The sequence below is a fragment of the Saimiri boliviensis genome, chromosome 2 (genome assembly GCF_048565385.1).
Source record: "Saimiri boliviensis isolate mSaiBol1 chromosome 2, mSaiBol1.pri, whole genome shotgun sequence".
NCBI classification, from domain to species: domain Eukaryota; kingdom Metazoa; phylum Chordata; class Mammalia; order Primates; family Cebidae; genus Saimiri; species Saimiri boliviensis.
Genome location: NC_133450.1, coordinates 208442497 through 208460322, shown reverse-complemented (window position 1 = coordinate 208460322; position 17826 = coordinate 208442497). Strand labels below are relative to the sequence as shown.

The 17826-nt window shown below is 37.5% G+C and overlaps 1 long non-coding RNA gene and 1 pseudogene across 1 annotated transcript; one reads left to right on the top strand and one right to left on the bottom strand.

The window, feature by feature from the left end:
- Positions 1–1988: 1988 nt before the first annotated feature.
- Positions 1989–6601, top strand: LOC141582892 (uncharacterized). The gene is made up of 3 exons (XR_012515800.1): positions 1989–2071; positions 4341–4441; positions 6396–6601. It is a non-coding gene; the product is annotated as an uncharacterized LOC141582892 (long non-coding RNA).
- Positions 6602–12119: 5518 nt separating this feature from the next.
- Positions 12120–12264, bottom strand: LOC120366518 (U2 spliceosomal RNA; annotated as a pseudogene).
- Positions 12265–17826: the final 5562 nt, after the last annotated feature.

Sequence of the window (17826 nt, the reverse complement as noted above, 5' to 3'; positions counted from 1 at the left end):
GTTGCTAGAAACTTTTTTTCTCAAAAGTATCTGTTTCCTGACTTTAGCATCTATGTGTGCCCTTTTGTTCCACATCCTAACTCATCTCCAAAACTGCCAGTCTTAGACTGCAGTGTGCTGACAATGTTTTCAGTCGTCCAACCACTAAAATGTTTTCACTGTCTCTTCTCCATCGTCATCTCAACCTATTTTGATCTTCCTGCCTCTTGTCTCTAATCTCTTCCCCATAAGCTGAGCTCCAGCACTTATTTCCAGAAGGGAAACAAAAAATTATCCTGATTTAACGGAGTCTAATGAGGGATCGTTTATTGTTGCACAGAAATCATTGTCTTTGGAACTTTTCCTTCACTAAGCCATCCCAAAGGGCTTATTAAGGCATTTCTTTATTTAAAAAAATAATTTTACCCCAAAGGGAAGTTCTGACATCAGAGCCTAAGATGAGGTAAGCATTTCATTCTGCTGTATTTTCAGCAGCTGCTCTACCACTCTGATTGCCATAGAGCAGGACAATCAGAATTTCTGCACCTATGAAAAGGTTCTGTACCAAGGCCAGATCTTCACTTCAAAGCAACCATAGACTTTAGGCATCTTTCTCCTCTGTCAGGCTACTCAACCTGACTCAACTAGGTTATTCATCGCTAAGAAGTGAGTTTTCAAAGGTCTCTGTTAAGTGCAAGTATTGGTTAGAAATTCGTTGTGGCACAATAGAAAGTCATGTTCCTGTGTACTGAGGACAATTGCAGTTTGAAATCTATCTGTTATACAGCCAAGGACCACTCTCAACTTCCTTTCTTTCTCTTTTAATCTGGAAAGTAGGATTGCATTAATCTGCTCGGTGGGGTTAGTTGGAAACAGAAATATCAAAGAACAGGTGAGTATAAAGAATGCTTTGCAAATGGTCAGTTACATATTGCTAATGTTACTTATTATGACTTGTCAGTAATTTCTACTGTACTGTTTTCTTAAATCGAACTTATTAGGTTTCAGAGTGAAGATTCTTTAGGACAGATAAACTGTGTGTGTGTGTGTGTGTGTGTGTGTGTGTGTGTGTGTGTGTGTTTGTGTGAAGGAGCTTTTACATGAAGAGATTTACCATAAGAAACTGACACCTGTAATTTTGGAGGCTAGCAAGTGCCATGGTGGTTTGCAAGTTTGCTGGGTGAGATCATAACCTGAAGACCCAGGCTGTTAGTTGAGTTTCAGTCCTAAGGCCAGCAGACTTGAACCCCAGTTTATGTCTGAAGGTACGAAAAATGCTGATGTCTTAGTCTGAAGGCCATTAAGCAGGAAGGATCCTTTCTTACCTGGGGGAGGGTCAGCCTTTCTGTTCTACTCAGGCCTTCAACTGATTGGATGAGGCCCACCCACATTAGGGAGGGCCATCTGCTTTACTCAGTTTAACAATTTAAATGTTAATCTCATCTGAAAGCACTCTTATGGAAACACCTAGAATATTGCTTAATTAAATATCTGGGCATTCCATGGCCCAATCAAGTTGACACATAAAATTAAATCATCACAATGTCATAAGAAGCACAGGAGATCCAAGGACAGGGAAAGAAAGAGAAGTAAATGGGAGAATCAAAGCCACTGGATTGGAAAGGTTCCAGTGATCCACTAGCCTAGGTTAATTTGCTCATTTAGAATATGAAAACGCTAAGTCCAGATAGGCATCTAGGGTGTATTACAGGTAGGTAGTTAGGTGTGAGCCAGGCAGAAGAGGGCTCTTCCCCCACCCACTAGAAATGTCAGGTGCTGGTTTGGTAATTCTTGCATTGCCTCTCTGTGAGTGATAATTCAGCAGTGTAAAGGAGAGGCCATTTCCTGATGGTCCACACCTGTTAACATCAAAATGGTAAAGAAGGGAGAAGAAAACTTCCTTGGCATGCATGTTAAGGGGAAAACAGCAAAGTATGATCTTCCGGTACACTCCACTGGAAAAGGGGAAAAAAACATCAGATGAGGCATGCCTGTAACTCCTTAAACACATTGCGCATGCTCACTTCCCAAGGCTAAGGAGGGCTCTGTGCATGCGGGCAGCCCACCCCAAGGAAAGAATCATGGGAAAGAGGCGAGTTTATCAAAGTCCCAAGATCACGGTAAAACGGCACACTTGACCTTCTATCTTTAAACTTCATGTGCTTTGTGGGCCTTTTCCATGCACACCTTCCTTTCCTTCCTATTCTAAGGCATTTAAAAATAAACTTTCATTCCTGCTCTGGAAATTGCCTCAGTCTTCTCTTTTTCTGCTTTATGCCACTCAGTTGAATTATTTCTTCTTAAGGTAGGCAAGAGTTGAAGTTGCTGCAGACCTGGACAGATACATCCATCGGTAACAAGCAGTAACTCAGATCTCTTTCCCGTAATAGGTGGAGTCACAAAAGGAGAGGGTGCAGGACCCAGACCAGAATCCCCTGTGCTCTAACATCTCCTCTCCCCCTTTACCACATCTCTGTCTCTCTTTTCTCAAGGAAATATTAGTGTATTAACTTTTCAGAGTAAGGCTTTCTTTTTTGTTTTTATAAATGGACATTGAAGGGACTTTACATTTAACAATGTAAGCTTTTAAATTTGAGGATTCATGATCTTATTAGAAAAGTTTGAAGAACAATTTATAACTTCTCTATTTCTGACACCTTTGAGGGTGAAGTCAGATCCCCGAGCTAGGAGGCAGGCAGAGCGTGTTTGTGTTATCCTGAACAAATGATTCATGTCATCATGGACACTCTGGGCTGGCAGGCAATAGAAAGGCATTTTATCCACCTATCCCCGACAAGGGGTAGTAATATCAAATAAAAATACCTACGAAGCAGCTGTTCCCTTTGAATATCTCCAGAAAGGAGAACTGACACCCATTTTCTGAGAACCTATTGTACATCAGGTACTTAAACCAGCATTTCAATGTGTTATGAATTTAATTTCAATAACCACTTTATGTGGCAGCTATTATCTATACTTTAAGGCTGAGAAAATTGATCTTGTAAAAGATGCAATATTTTGGCCAAAGTTCAGGACACATTAGTTGTACAATCGCTTTCCAACCTAGGTGTGTGTTTACCTCCATAGTCTGTATACCATGTAGCAGTTAGGAGCACAGATTTTGTATCACCTGCAACCGAGTTTGGATCCTAAGTCTTCACCTTTTTAACGTTATAGCTCTGGCCTTGCAGCCTGTTTCTTCATCTGAAAAGAAAAGGAAAGATAATACTAAACTCGGAAAGATTTGATGAGGATCGAGTCTGTTTGAATTGCTTTCCATCTCACTTTCCATATGTAAGTGCTCAGCAAATGATAGCTGTTATTAATAATACAACTTTCAGTAACCTCCTTGATGCTGCTATCAAGACTGAATCTAATGCAGTGATGTAGATAACTTCCTCTGCATCTACAGCCTTCATTCACTTCAGAAACTCATGCTAGGAGCAGGTATTTTCTTTCCCCATTCCCACCTCATCCTATAGCAACATAGACAAAATCCATTATTTACAGTGCCTCAAAATCCTGAGCTTTAGGAAAATAAACATAATCATTAGAATATTCAACTAAGATTTCTGCCACTTCTGCCTTCATGGGATAGCTGTTCTTTATCAGAGCAAGTGACAGGTACATTCATTCAGTGGGCGAGAAACAGCTTTTTGTTAAGTGCATTTCATTAATTCACGGCCAAGAAGAGAACCCGATACAAAGGTAAAAACAATTCTGCCTCTAGCTGTGCCTAATTGTCCAGCAGCAGAAAGGAGTGTGATGGGGGTGCCTGTTTGAAAGCAGAGCAGATGTTTTCAATTGCTCCCTTCTTTGTAATTCTACCCTGGAAATAAGAATTTTAAACCTAGAAAATAATAGGAATACATGAACCTTACAAATGGACATACGTGGTTAAAAAAAAAATGAACAGCACAGGATAACAGAGTGAACACATTTCATATTTAAAGCCATTGAATGGGAGGGAGTATTTGGGAATATTTTTCCAATCAGATCTGTACCCAGGGTATGCGATTGTACCTCTAAATGCCTTGTAATTTGAAAAACAAATTGGCAGGTTTTGTTGAATGAGCTTTTTATAATAGAAAAATAGCAGATTTCTTTATGATGCCAGGATTCAGCATTGGTCAGTACTTGTCTGAGAAGCTTTAATATTCTAACACATTTTGTGTACAATCAGAAAATATTGGTAAATCTCATATAATACAAGGATGTATAAATTGTTCTATATGCTATACTTAAATAGAGTTCTATAAGAACTCTAAAGATAACTTGAAGTCAGTGTCACTGAAAGTAAAGAGTCAGAAAGAACTTAAAAAAAAGAATGATTCGGTGGAACTAACATATTCATTTTACAGATGGGGAGCTAAGATATAAACAAGTTAACTTGCCTAAGGTCAGAAAATGAGTCAAGGACAGAACAGAACCATGTCATCAAATTTAGAGAAACCTGAACTATGTGAGTAAATAATCATATTTCTTTGTTTCTAGTAGAGTGCAATAATTTGAAGGATGATTCAAACAATTTGAATTCCAATTTTCAATTTTATCTAGTAAATGCTCAGTATACCAGAGAAAGAGCATACTAATTCAAGAATATAATGCCATATTTTACTTTCTGCAGTCTTGCTTTGACATGATAATGAGAAAACAATCAGTCTGAAATGAGTCTTAGATAGGAATCAGCACCTTTGAAAACAAATGTCTCTGACAGGAAAAAACATGTTTATACCTGCTTCTTGAAAGGAGGTATTCTATGGCCTCATTAAGAGGACAGCACATTACATAGTAAGGAAGTGGGATTTTAAAACTGCTCTGGGTGTTTCACAATATCTTTTTGACGTCTTAGAATCCCATTCTTTAGAGGGAACTTAGACCCTACCTTGAGCCATCCCGTCTGCGCAGCATACCATCCCTGGGCAGCGTTCACTGGGCACAAAAGCCCAGGTGTATTTTGAAGGCTTCATTAAAATAGTACAGCTAGAATTTGTCATATGAGTTTGAACATTCTCTCAGCTGATAGAATGTTCTTTCTTATTTTCCCTTTGTCCTCTCTGGAGCTGCATTTCTTAGCCTTTGTTGGGCCTTCAGCAACCTCTAAAAGTAAGCCCTGGAAATCATCATTCTCAGCAAATTGACACAAGAACAGAAAACCAAACACTGCATGTTCTCACCTATAAGTGGGTGTTGAACAATGAGAACATACGGATGCAGGGAGGGGAACATCACACACCGGGGCCTGGGGAGTGGGAGACTAGGGCAGGAATAGCAGGGAGTGTGGGGATTGGGGAGGGGTAGCATTAGGAGAAATACCTAATGTAGACGACGAGACGATGGATGCAGCAAACCACCACCATGGCACATGTATACCTATATAACAAACCTGCACGATCTTCACATGTACCCCAGAACTTAAGGTATAATAAATTAATTTTTTAAACACACACACACACACACACACACACACACACACACACACACACAAAGTGAGCCCTGCTCCGAAACTGCCATTTAGATATTGGAGACCATGATCATGTGCTACCCATGCCTTCTTGTTTACAAAACTACCCAGTTCTTTCTACTTGGAAACACTCTACAGTGTTTGGTGCTGTCATGGTTAATTTTACATGCTATTTTGGCCAAGTGTAGTGTCCATTTTTTTGGTCCAACACCAGTCTATATGTTGCTGTGAAGGTATTTTTTAGATGTGATGAATATTTAAATCAGTAGACTTTCAGCGATGTAGATTATCTTCCATTATGTGTGTGTATGTTTAGAGGAGATATCTTCCAATCATTCGAAAGTCTTGGGAGCAAAGACAAGTTATTTTTCTGTGGAGAACCTTGCATAATACAGGTGCTGTGTCTCTATAATAATTTGCAGAATTAAATAGAAACCAGCATCACAGATTGAGATAGTGAATTCCTGTGATGCAATAGGGTTTTTAGGAGCCTTTCACAATTGTGGAAAAATCACAATATTTTCCAAGACTCAGTAAATTGAGATACTTACAGATGTTTGGTGAGGATAGATATATGTGAAGAACATAATACAAGACCTCTTCGTAGTCTTATTTCTAGCCTGCTGCTCACATTGTAGACAAGCCAGTGTTAGGAATGACATTAGTTTGAGAGACGAAGGGTTTTTCATCTCTCTAGTGACAGCAATGGCAAGAAAAACAAGTTTTCCATGGGTACATGGATTGAACACTTATAAACAATTTTTGCAAACCCTGTATCAAAGGATTCTGACTTCAATCCCATAAACTAGATATTGACTCCATTTTATAAATACAAATGAAGGCCTGGGACCATGAAATGATTTGCCCAAGACCTCTAAATGCATACGTGGTAGAACTCCAAGTCTGATATTCTCCCCAGCACATCTTTCCATGGCTTTCTCTGAACAAATAGGCAGAAGAGAGCTGAGATTGTTCTGTGGCCATGCTGCTGACTCAAGGGAGTCTGAACCATTTTGACCAGGAAAAGCCAAAAGGAAAGGCCTCTGCCAAGGTCAGACCATGCATGGCCTGAAGTCACTGTTCTCCACTCCAGCCCCAAGAACTCAGCGAGATCAATGAAAGCATACATTGAGAAATAAAAGTCATGAGAAAATTTTACAAATTAGCTGGTTTTCATTTCCTGTTGGCTTTTCCAGCACATGCTTGGCACCAGATGAAAGTGATGTGGTAATGCAGTAAAATATCCCTGTGAGACACTATCTGCTTAGAGACGGGAGGCAGTGAGATGCTTTAGCCCTTGATGCCCTAAGGGCCCATCTGGACATCCTGAGGTTTTCTCAGAAGCCAGTGTTTGATGTGAGAATAGACTTTCTGTCATATCAAGTAAGTTTGTTTTTTAGGGAATTTCAAGGCATCAACATTATAGTATGTTGGCTCTGATTTGGAAATGCCAATAAAGTTGGTTTGCTTTATGCTTACTTGATCGCTAAAAAAATGTGTGAGCTCAATCTTGTCTTGTCCTAACTGGCATCATTGTTCATCATGGATGTGTTTCACAGGATTAGAACCAGTAACAGGAAGTCACAGTATGTCCTATTTTAACAAAAACAAATGTCTAGGACCCGAATGTGGAAAACAGACTCAACAAGGGAGTTAATCCTCACACTGGAAATAATTCTCATGATGTAATAGTGACAGCTATGATTTATTGAGCACGTACTATGGGCCAGGTATTTTACTGATGTTATTTACAATGCAAATAACTATTCTGCAAAGCATGTGAAAGAAAATTGATACTTGGTGAAGGAAAGTAACTTGCTGAAGGTCACACAGTTAGAAAATATCTAACCCCGTCTGGTCTCTCCAGCAGGTGTTTCTGCTACTACACTGAAGTGCTTGTCTACAGATCATATATAAAACATGTTAATTATTTATAAGGAAGATATATATATATACTGATATGGAATTTAAATTTTAATTATGAGGAAGATATATATATATATATACTGATATAAATTTAAATTTTAATTATTTATAAGGAAGATATATATATATATACACACACTGATATGGAATTTAAATTTTAATTATTTATAAGGAACATATATACATATATTACTGATATGAAATTTAAATGAAATTCCTGACAAAGACAGCTATTTCATTAAAATAAGTACACTTATCTTGTAGGACCTAGAAAATGGTTACAGTTATATTAGGTGTTCAATTATTATTTGTGAATTAAAACTTGCATCATTTATTCTGATTGATCCAAAGGGTTGCATCTACTACCTTGTCTCCTACCATCCCATCAGAAAAGTTTATAAAAAGAAAGTCATTAACTGTTTTCAGCAAGCATGCACAGAGCACATACACTTGTGACAGATATAGTTCTAGGCAGTGGGACACAGTTATGGGAGAAAAAATTTTAGCTTCTAGAGAGTAGACAACCTAGGGATGACAGACTTATAAACTGACAATGTCAAACAATATGATAAGTCATATAGGTATGGGTATGTGGATCCTAAGACAACACAGAGGAAGACTCTATAGACAGCCTTAGAAACCATCATTCTCTGCAAACTGACACAAGAACAGAAAACCAAACACTGCATGTTCTCACTCATAGGTGGGTGTTGAATAATTAGAACACATGGACACAGGGAGGGGAGCATCACACACTGTGGTCAGTGGAGGGGACTAGGGGAGGGACAGCAGTGGGTGGGGATGGTGGGGAGGGATAATGAGGGGAGAAATACCAGATAAAGGTGATGGGGGGATGAAGGCAGCAAACTGCCTTGCCATGTATATACCTATGGAACAATCCTGCATGATCTGCATATGTACCCCAGAACCTAAAGCACAATTAAAAAAAAAAAAAAGAAAGGGCTAAAAACCTGGAGCATTCCAGTGCATGGCCAAATGCAACAATCCTTTGATTTCTCATGTTTTCATACATTCAAACAGATTTTTCATTATGTGTGATTTTAGGTTTTTCTCCTAGAGTTAGAGAACCATGAGATTTGAAAAGTATGATCGTCATTTTAAAATCGGATTTTTTTTTTTTTTGCCATAGAATAGAGTGGAAAATTGAAAAGCTTCACTGCCACACAATACTTAGTAACCCTAGATATAAGAGGGTTGTGAATTCATTTGTATGTTTCATAGAACCTCTTACTATATCTAGGGTTTCTAAGCGTTGTGTAGTAGTGGAGCTTTACAGTTTCCTATTCTATGGCAAAAAACTAGCATCTGATTTTAAAACAACCAACACACTTTTCAAATCTCATTCAGCAAAGGTAATACAAGGAACTGAGATCTTGGTAATGAGCAAAAAAGTAGATGCTGTAGCTTCCCTAAGAAGGCAGAGTCAGGGTGGGGGAAAATGTTGGGGACTGTTGTTTGGGGTCTTTGTGCTGGAAAAATTGGGGTTCAAGCTCCAGTGGAGTCAGGAGAGGAGAATCTGTGAAACTCAGGGTGAGGGCTGAAATTTAGACTTCTGCATTAAGCCAAAGATTTACACCTTCAGTTAAAGGTGGGATAAACTCAAACCTGGCTTCCTGAGCAACTGTATTGTTCACAGAAACCTGTCCCTATGGGCAGCTTGGAGCCTGGGAGATCATACCCCAGTCTATGGTATGCTGTGCTATCTCCTTTTTATAAGACTATCTCTGAGTATTTTATATAATTTTTTTCATTAAAATAAGCTAATTTCACTTGCCCTTGGCTCTTGAAAAGATAGTGAAATATTTCATGATATGAAATGCTTTTTGATAAACTTGCCTAAGTAAATGCACATTAGAAGGGTTTGTTCCAATTTACATTTTCTCCAAGTGAATATTGCAAAGCCCATTCTTATACTTTTATGCCAACCTCTGGGAAGTATACAAAATATAGTTCAATCTATGCCAATTTAATAGGATAAAAATAATACAGCTTGTAAAATTTAAAGTGCATATATTGTATTGGTTCCTACGTGAAGTCAAACACCCATTGACATGTATATTGACTAGTTGTTTCACCTGTTAATTATTTTTACATGTCTATAGGTCAGTTTCCAGTTTTTCAGTTCAGCTGCTTTTATTTTTCCTTTTTTGTTGTTGACAGCTAAATCTACTTATTATTTATACAGCATGCACTTCTCTGTTTCAAACACCATTTGTAATGCTTAAATTGCTGTTATTCACTGAATCCTTATAATGAACCCTATATGTTAAATACTATTATTGTCCCCATTGATACAGAGGACAAAACTGGTTCAGAGATGTTAGGTAACTGATAAAGCTAGAATAAAAATTGGGGAACTTAATCTTTCCATTTAGTATTTCTGCTATCTGTTACTCATGTTGAATTATTTTATTGTGTGTTTTGTTATTAAAGAATGGTGAGCCTGTCTTCAGTGAGGTTTTATCTAGAAAAACCTAGTGAAACCTGAGATGAAGACATAATCATCCAGAGAAGTTTAAATTTAAATTTAAATTTAAATTTAATTAAAAATTAATGTTCCTTTATTAGACATCCCAGATATTGCAATAGCAATTTGTAAAAATTTTACTGACATATGATTACTATGCCATAAAATGTACTTGCTTTAAATAAACAATTCACCAAAGCAATTTTGAGCAAAAAGAACATCACATGGCCTAACTCTCTGTATACTACAAAGCTATAGTAATCAAAATGTTATGGCACTGGCCTTAAAAATAGAACAATGAAACAGAATAGAGAACACAGAAATAAATCCACACACTTACAGCTAATTGATTTTCAACAAAGATGTCAAGACACAGTCTCTTTAACAAATAGTGCTGGCAAAACTGAATATTCAGTTTTCTTCATATGCAGTCAAATGAAAACTAGACCCCTATCTCTCACCGAATAAAAAAATCTACTCAAAATGGGCTAAAGACTTAAATGTAATACCCAAAATGATAAAACTACCAGAAGAAAACATAGGGAAACATTTCATGGCTTTGGTTTCAGCAAAGAATTTTTGAATAAGAACTCAAAAGCACAAGCAAACAAAAGAAAAATAGACAAATGGAATTACATCAAGTTAAAAAGCTTCTGCACAGACAGCAAAGGAAACAATCAGCAGATTGAAGAGACAACTTATATAATGGGAGAAAAAATTTCCCGCTATCTAGCTGACAAAGGACTAATATCCAGAATATATAAGAAATTCAAGTAACTCCACAGCAAAAAAAACAAACAAACAAACAAACAAAAAAAACCAAATTTAAAAATGGACAAAATACTTGAATAGACATTTCCCAAAAGAAGACATACAAATGGCTAACAGGTACATGAAAACATGTAGTAATACTGATCATCAAGGAACTTCAAATCAAAACCACAATGAGATATCGCTTCACCCCATTTTAATAATGACTATTATCAAAACAAAGAAAAAATCCACAAAGCTGGTGTAGATGTAGAGAAAGAGCAGCTTTTTAAAAATTGTAGTTATTATTATTATATTTACTTTTAGAGATAGGCTCTTGCTCTGATGCACAGGTGGAGTGCAGTGGCCCAGTCATTGCTCACTGCAACCTAGAACTCTTAGGCACAAGGGGATCCTCCTGCATTAGCCTCCTAAGTAGCTGAGACTACAGGCACACACCGCCATGTGTGGCTAAAAAAGAGGAACTCATGCACTGTTGGTGGGGATGTAAATTATTGTAGAGTCTTTATGGAAAACAGTATGAAAACTTTTCACAGAATTGAAAACTAAATTACCATATATTCAACAATTGCACTACTGGGTAGACATATCCAAAGGAAATAAGTATGTTGAAGAGATATCCGCACTCTCATGGTTATAGTAGCACTGTTCACACTATCTAAGATATAGAATCAATCTAAGTATTCATCAACAGATGAATGTATAAAATATATAAAGAAAATGTGTGTATATACACAATGGAATACTATTCAGGTGTTAAAAAGAATGAAATCTTGTCATTTACGGCAACCTGAGTGAACTTGGAGGACATTATGGTAGGTGAAATAAGCCAGGCACAGAAAGACAAAAACCACATGATCTCACACACATGTGGAATCTAAAAACATTGATCTTATAGAAATAGAAAGTAGAATTGTGGTCACCAGAAGCTGGAGAGTGAAGAGGGGAGCAGAATGGGGAGAGATTAATTAATAAATACAATGTTATGGTTAGATAGGAGGAATAAGTTCTGGTCTTCTATTGCCCGGTAGGATGACTATGGTTAACAGTGTTGTATTGTATATCTCAAAATAGCTAGAAGAGAGAATTTTGAATTTTCTTGTAATAAAAGATTATACATGTTTGGGATAATGCTAAATATCCCCACTTTAATTATTATACAACCTTGCCTTGAGTTAGGAAAAACTCTAAGGAATAACATGCTGTAGTTTCCTCAGCGTCAGGCTCAGAGTGAGGCTTCACCCAAATCATGTAGTTGCTTGGTTTGGTCTCATCCCTTCCGCTTTTACCTTATTGATCTTTCCTACAAGCATGTTCTTAATAAATACCATGTGTGTGGTTTATCATCTCAGACACTACTTTGGGGAAAGCTGACCTAAGACACAGAGTTAGTAAGTACTGTTTCCCATTTCTGTATTCAAATTTTGCACCTCTACGAAGGGGAGGAAAGTAAGATTCAGAGAGGTTCATATTTTTTTCTCAAGGTCATGCAGTCGGTAAGAGACTTCAGCAAATATTCTAAAATCTACTAATGTGAGTTGTACCACATTACCTCTTAAAGATTATCGTGGGAAGGAAGTAAATCTGATAAGAACAGATCCTACGCTTGATCTTAGCCAAAAGGCTGAGAAGTGATAGGGAAGTAAATAAATGATAATGAGCTGCAGAGATTCCTTAGAATCTCCAGTTTACATTGTGTTTATACTCAGTTTCTCCATTTATGAAATTAGGGCACTGTTATTATTGTCTGTGTCTTTCTTTTTTTTTTTTTTTTTTGAGACGGAGTTTCGCTCTTGTTACCCAGGCTGGAGTGCAATGGCGCGATCTCGGCTCACCGCAACCTCCGCCTCCTGGGCTCAGGCAATTCTCCTGCCTCAGCCTCCTGAGTAGCTGGGATTACAGGCATACACCACGATGCCCAGCTAATTTTTTGTATTTTTAGTAGAGACGGGGTTTCACCATGTTGACCAGGATGGTCTCGATCTTTCGACCTCGTGATCCACCCGCCTCGGCCTCCCAAAGTGCTGGGATTACAGGCTTGAGCCACCGCGCCCGGCCGTCTGTGTCTTTCTTTAAGATTAAATGGAAAAACACATAGGGAGCACACTTTGGCATATGACTAGATATTCAGTATATATTTTTCCTTCATTGAAAAGCCAGGGTAAAGAAACTTTAACCCAATAAGGACTCAGGTGATCAAAATTCATTTGACCAACCACAAAATTTATTTGACCAACCACAGGGCTTTTTTATTTTTTGTAGTAAAGCCTCCATTTCTGGAAAAAATACTGAAAAATAACAGCCTTGTCAGTCCCTCAGACCTAATGGACTATATCAACATCTCCATGGACTTGGTGAATAAAGAATGAAGAATCATATGTTTTGAAGGTTTCTTAATAAATCCTAGCTCTCTCCCAAAGAGGAAAAGCCACAGAAGACAGGCATGCCACATTTAAAACTGTAGTAACCCAGGAGCCCTTCCTAACTGCTAAGTAGGCAATTCCCAGGAGCCCAGGAAAAGATCCAGGAGGATATAAACATGAAATGAATCAAGCATGCAAGATTTTCAAGCAAAATCAAGCAATATTTTCCTTCTCTCTTTTTCCTTCTGTTTTGTTTTGATGTGTGTTTGTGTATGTGTGTGAAATATTTATTTATTTTTATCGTCATCAGGACATTAGCATTCAGAGAAAGGAAAATACCTCTTAAATGAGATGTTTGTAGGGAAAATTACAAGGGAGAGGAGGCTGACATTGACCAAGCAAATGCCCTCTGAGGATTGGGGTGGATCAGAATGGTTTCTAATATTTTTCCAACTCCCCTAATGGAAGTAAAATAACAACATGAAATAGAGGGAATGGAACAGCCAGCAGGAGAATAAATACCAAGGAAGGGATGTAAACACAGCCCCCAATTTCCCCAGCGAGTAAGAGAATGAGGAATGTGTTATTTATCTCTGTTTGTAATCTGCAAGGCAGAGTATGGAGCTGCCGCCTTTGGGAATATCTTCTATAAACAATCAAAGAATTTCAGGATTGGAGTTTGAGATGTAGTGAAAGGAATAAAGGAGATTGAGAATTTTTCTAAACTTCAGGTCTTCATACACCTCTTCCAAGAAGACTATCTTCATTTTCCCTGGTAGTGAAATATACCCTCTTTAAAAAAGAGATACTTTAGACGTGATTGATTATGCCATCCCCACTAATTATTTTAGAATATAAAAATTAATGCAGCCAGGCTAAATGAGTTATTAGGATTGCTCTGCAGGTGAGTATGTAGCAGTGGGTTCTGGAATTAAACCACCTACCTTGAACCTTGCATTCATTACTTACGAAGTGTATTATCTTGGGAAAGTGATGTACTGTTCTCAATCCTCTGTTTCCTCATCTGTAAAACTAATGATTTTTACTTAATAGGATTTCTGTAAGAAATCAATGTGGTGATATATACAAAGTTCTTAGTACAATGCCTAGAATATATTGAGAGTTCTATAAAGTCTGGGACTTAGTCTTGTTTTTGTTTTTATTGCTGTTATTACTACCATTATTAATATTCATTAAGAAATAGAAGTAGAATCGAAATTCATTTTTCCATTTTCAAATTCATCCTTCTTTTCTTTCCACTTTATAATTTTTAATCCCTTAAGGTTTCATGTTGCTTTAGCAAATTTTCTTGTTCTAATATATAATGACTGGTGGCATATACCCCTGATGCGATGAGACAGTAGGTAATTTATGGAATTTTTCAGACCAGGCCTTTATTCACACCAATCCAATCCATCTCAGAAAATGTTACCCATGTAAACATAGATTGATCTCATCTAAATATAGAGGAGACTGGTGCATTTGCCATCACAAGTTGAGTCAACCATCTTTGATAAGGTGTTTGCTATGAATGGAAATGACTAAAATTTATTCTTACAGGGAAATTTTAAATTTTTTTTAAAAAGGACAGTGCTACCATAGTTCAGAACTTGCAGAATCAGTGTCCCTCATCCTGGGCCTTGAAGAATGTGTAGGTCTTCAATGAAGTAAGAAGGTAAGAGAGGGTATTGTGGGTGGGCCAACCACATAAGCAATGGGATAGAGGACTAGCAAAATTTACTCATAAGAATATTCTTTAATTCTTGGACTTCCTCTTGAAAGGCATTTTCTTAAAGATGCATTCCTTAGTACCCAAGTTCAATAGTGTTCACCTTTTTCTCTCCCTCATAGCATACTACAGTTTTCCTTCAAATTATATATTATAATTTAAAACTGAGTATCTATTGATGTATCTTGATGGGGTTGGATTGGAGTAGAGTGGTGTCTGTGTGTTTTAATTCAGTCTCCCCTATTAGGCTGTAAGTTTGTTTTATGAGGATATAAATCAGGTCTATTTTTTGCAATTGTATCCTCAGTGTCTAGCACCATGCAAACCTGACACATTGTAAATGCTGTTACACGTTTTTTCATTGAATGAATGGATGGATGAATGAATGGATTAATCAAGTGACTCATCTGCATAGAGGGTGGTGCTGTGCTATGGAAATAGAGATATGGATGAGGAGCAAGGTAGGTCATTCTGTCCATGTTCCCAAGAAGACCGTGGATAAATCCCTATTCCTCTCTTAGCCTTCATTGTTTTTCCTGTAAAGTCAGAGCTGAAGGCACTATGTGGGTTTTCTGGTACTAAAGTTTTAGAATTTTTAATGCTTCTTTAATTATTTACTGAGAAGTATTTGCATTATGCTAGTTAGTATTCATTAGTAACAACACAAGATATGATAGTGCTTTTTAATATACAAATAATGGTTGAGAGTTCTTTTTTCTTTATTACATAAATAGATGTTGAGCTACATACAAGATCTTATGGGAAGCAGAGATAAATACCTACGAGGTCTTAGGGGAAGCAGAGATAAGTACATGCAAGGTCTTAGCGGAAGCAGAGATAGGTAAAAGAACATGGCCCCTGACTTTGAGCAAGAGAGATGGAGAATGAAAGAGGAACAAAAAAATGAGAATTAAAAATGACAAGAAAAATAAGGAGAAGAAAGATGAGGGAAACGTAAAGGAGAAGTAAAAGAAAGGATGAAAAGGAGGAGGAGGAAGAGGAGATGGCATGATTCCTTGAGCATGGTGCCAAGTATTTTATGCGTCTTATGCTATTTTGCTGATGTTGAAACTGGGGCTCTAACAGATTAACTCTAAAATTATTGGTAGGTCCTGGCTTACTTCCAAAGCTGACTACCTTGTGATCTTAATATTGGGCCTCTGATTCCTCTCTGCATGGTGAAACCACATACAAGAAAACAGAGAGATGCAATGATGTGGCAAGGGACTTGAGCAAGACCTGCATCCTTTGCATTTGTAATCTAAGACCAGGGGCCCTGCCCCCTTGTTCCCTGGAGTCTCCCTCTTAGTACCTTGGGATGCTTATGTTTCCCCTGCACTCAAAACAAAAATAAAAAGAAAAGAAAGGAAACAAAATGTTGCTACAGTAAACTGGAGGAAGAAAGACTTTTTTTTCCCCCAAAGAAAGAGGAAGCTTGCAGAAGTTTGGGGTAAAGTCAGGACAGGGAAATGGCAAAAGAGGATCAAACTGAAGCCTAAAGGGTTTTGGCTCCTCTCCTCAATTCTTCCTTCTCTTCTTTGCAGCTTTTAAGCTTCATTCATTGTATCAGTGGGATTTGGGGATTAGACTGAAGTTGCAGTAATAGAGGTGCCCGAGGCAAACTTTAATTTTTTTGTTTCCAAGAAAAACAATTATCCTAATCTACTCTGCCATCCCTTCTTCTCCCACAGTAGTGGAAATTCACTGAGTTCAGAAAGCACTCTTGGGAGGAGACGTGTGCCATTTCAGTCACATTACATTGTGTGACTACACTTTGTCCAAACTTCTTTTTTTTCCTATTTACATTATTTGCCATCTATTTATTAAGCATCTGCCCAGTGCTTCATATAACTAGCATTCATTGAGCTCTTCCCAGGAACCCAGTGCTTAGTCAAGGATGTGAAATATATTATTTCATTTAGTCTTCACAGTGACCCACAAGGTAAATAAGGTAAATATAATTTTTATCCTTATTTATTCCAAAGAGATTAAGTAACCTGTTCAAATTCACAGCTATGCATTAGCCTAGCCAATATGTGAATTCCATTGTCTGTCTTCAGGGCTTGTGCTCTTAACATGTCATCATACAATTTCTCAACCACAACCCCTGCGTCCTAATTACCATTCTGTGATTTTTAAATAAATCTTGAAACTGAGACAGAGGGCTGAAGCAATTGCCTCAGGTCCCACAGCTTAAAAACGGAGGAAGCAAGATTTGAAATAATGCTGTTTTTTTTGTTGTTGTTGTTTTAATTTATTTCTTCTAAAAAAAAGAGATACATGTGCAGTACGTGCAGGTTTGTTACATAGGTATACACATGCCATGGTGGTTTGCTGCAGCTATTGACCCGTCCTGTAAGTTCCCTCCTCTCACTTCCCAATCCCCAACAGACCCTGGTGTGTGTTGTTCCCCTCTCTGTGTCCATGTGTTCTTATTGTTCAACTTTCACTTATGAGTGACAATATGCAGTGTTTGGTTTTCTGTTTATGTGTTTCCTGAGGATGATGGCTTCCAGCTTCATCCATGTCCCTGCAAAAGACATGATCTCATTCCTTTTTATGGCTGCATAGTATTTTATGGTATATATGTACCACATTTTCTTTATCCAGTCTAACATTCATGGGCATTTTGGTTGGTTCATGTCTTTGCTATTGTAAATAGTGCTGCAATAATCGTAAGTGTTTGTGTGTGTGTGTCTTTGTAGTAGAATGATTTACATTCCTCTGGGTATATGCCCAGTAACGGGATTGCTGGGTTAAATGGTATTTCTGGTTCTAGATCCTTCAGGAATTACCACACTGTCTTTCAAAATGATTTAACTGATTTACATTCCCACAGTGTAAAAGCCTTCCTATTTCTCCACAGCCTCACCAGCATCTATTGTTTCTTGACTTTTTAATAATCACCATTCTGACTGGCATGATATGGTATCTCATTGTGGTTTTGATTTTGCATTTCTCTGATGATCAGTGATGTTGAGTTTTTTCCCCCATATATTTGTTGACCACATAAATGTTTTTTTTTTTTTTTTTTTTTTTTTTGAGAAATGTCTGTTCATATCCTTTGCCCTCTTTTTGATGAGGTGTTTTTTTTTTTCTTGTAAAA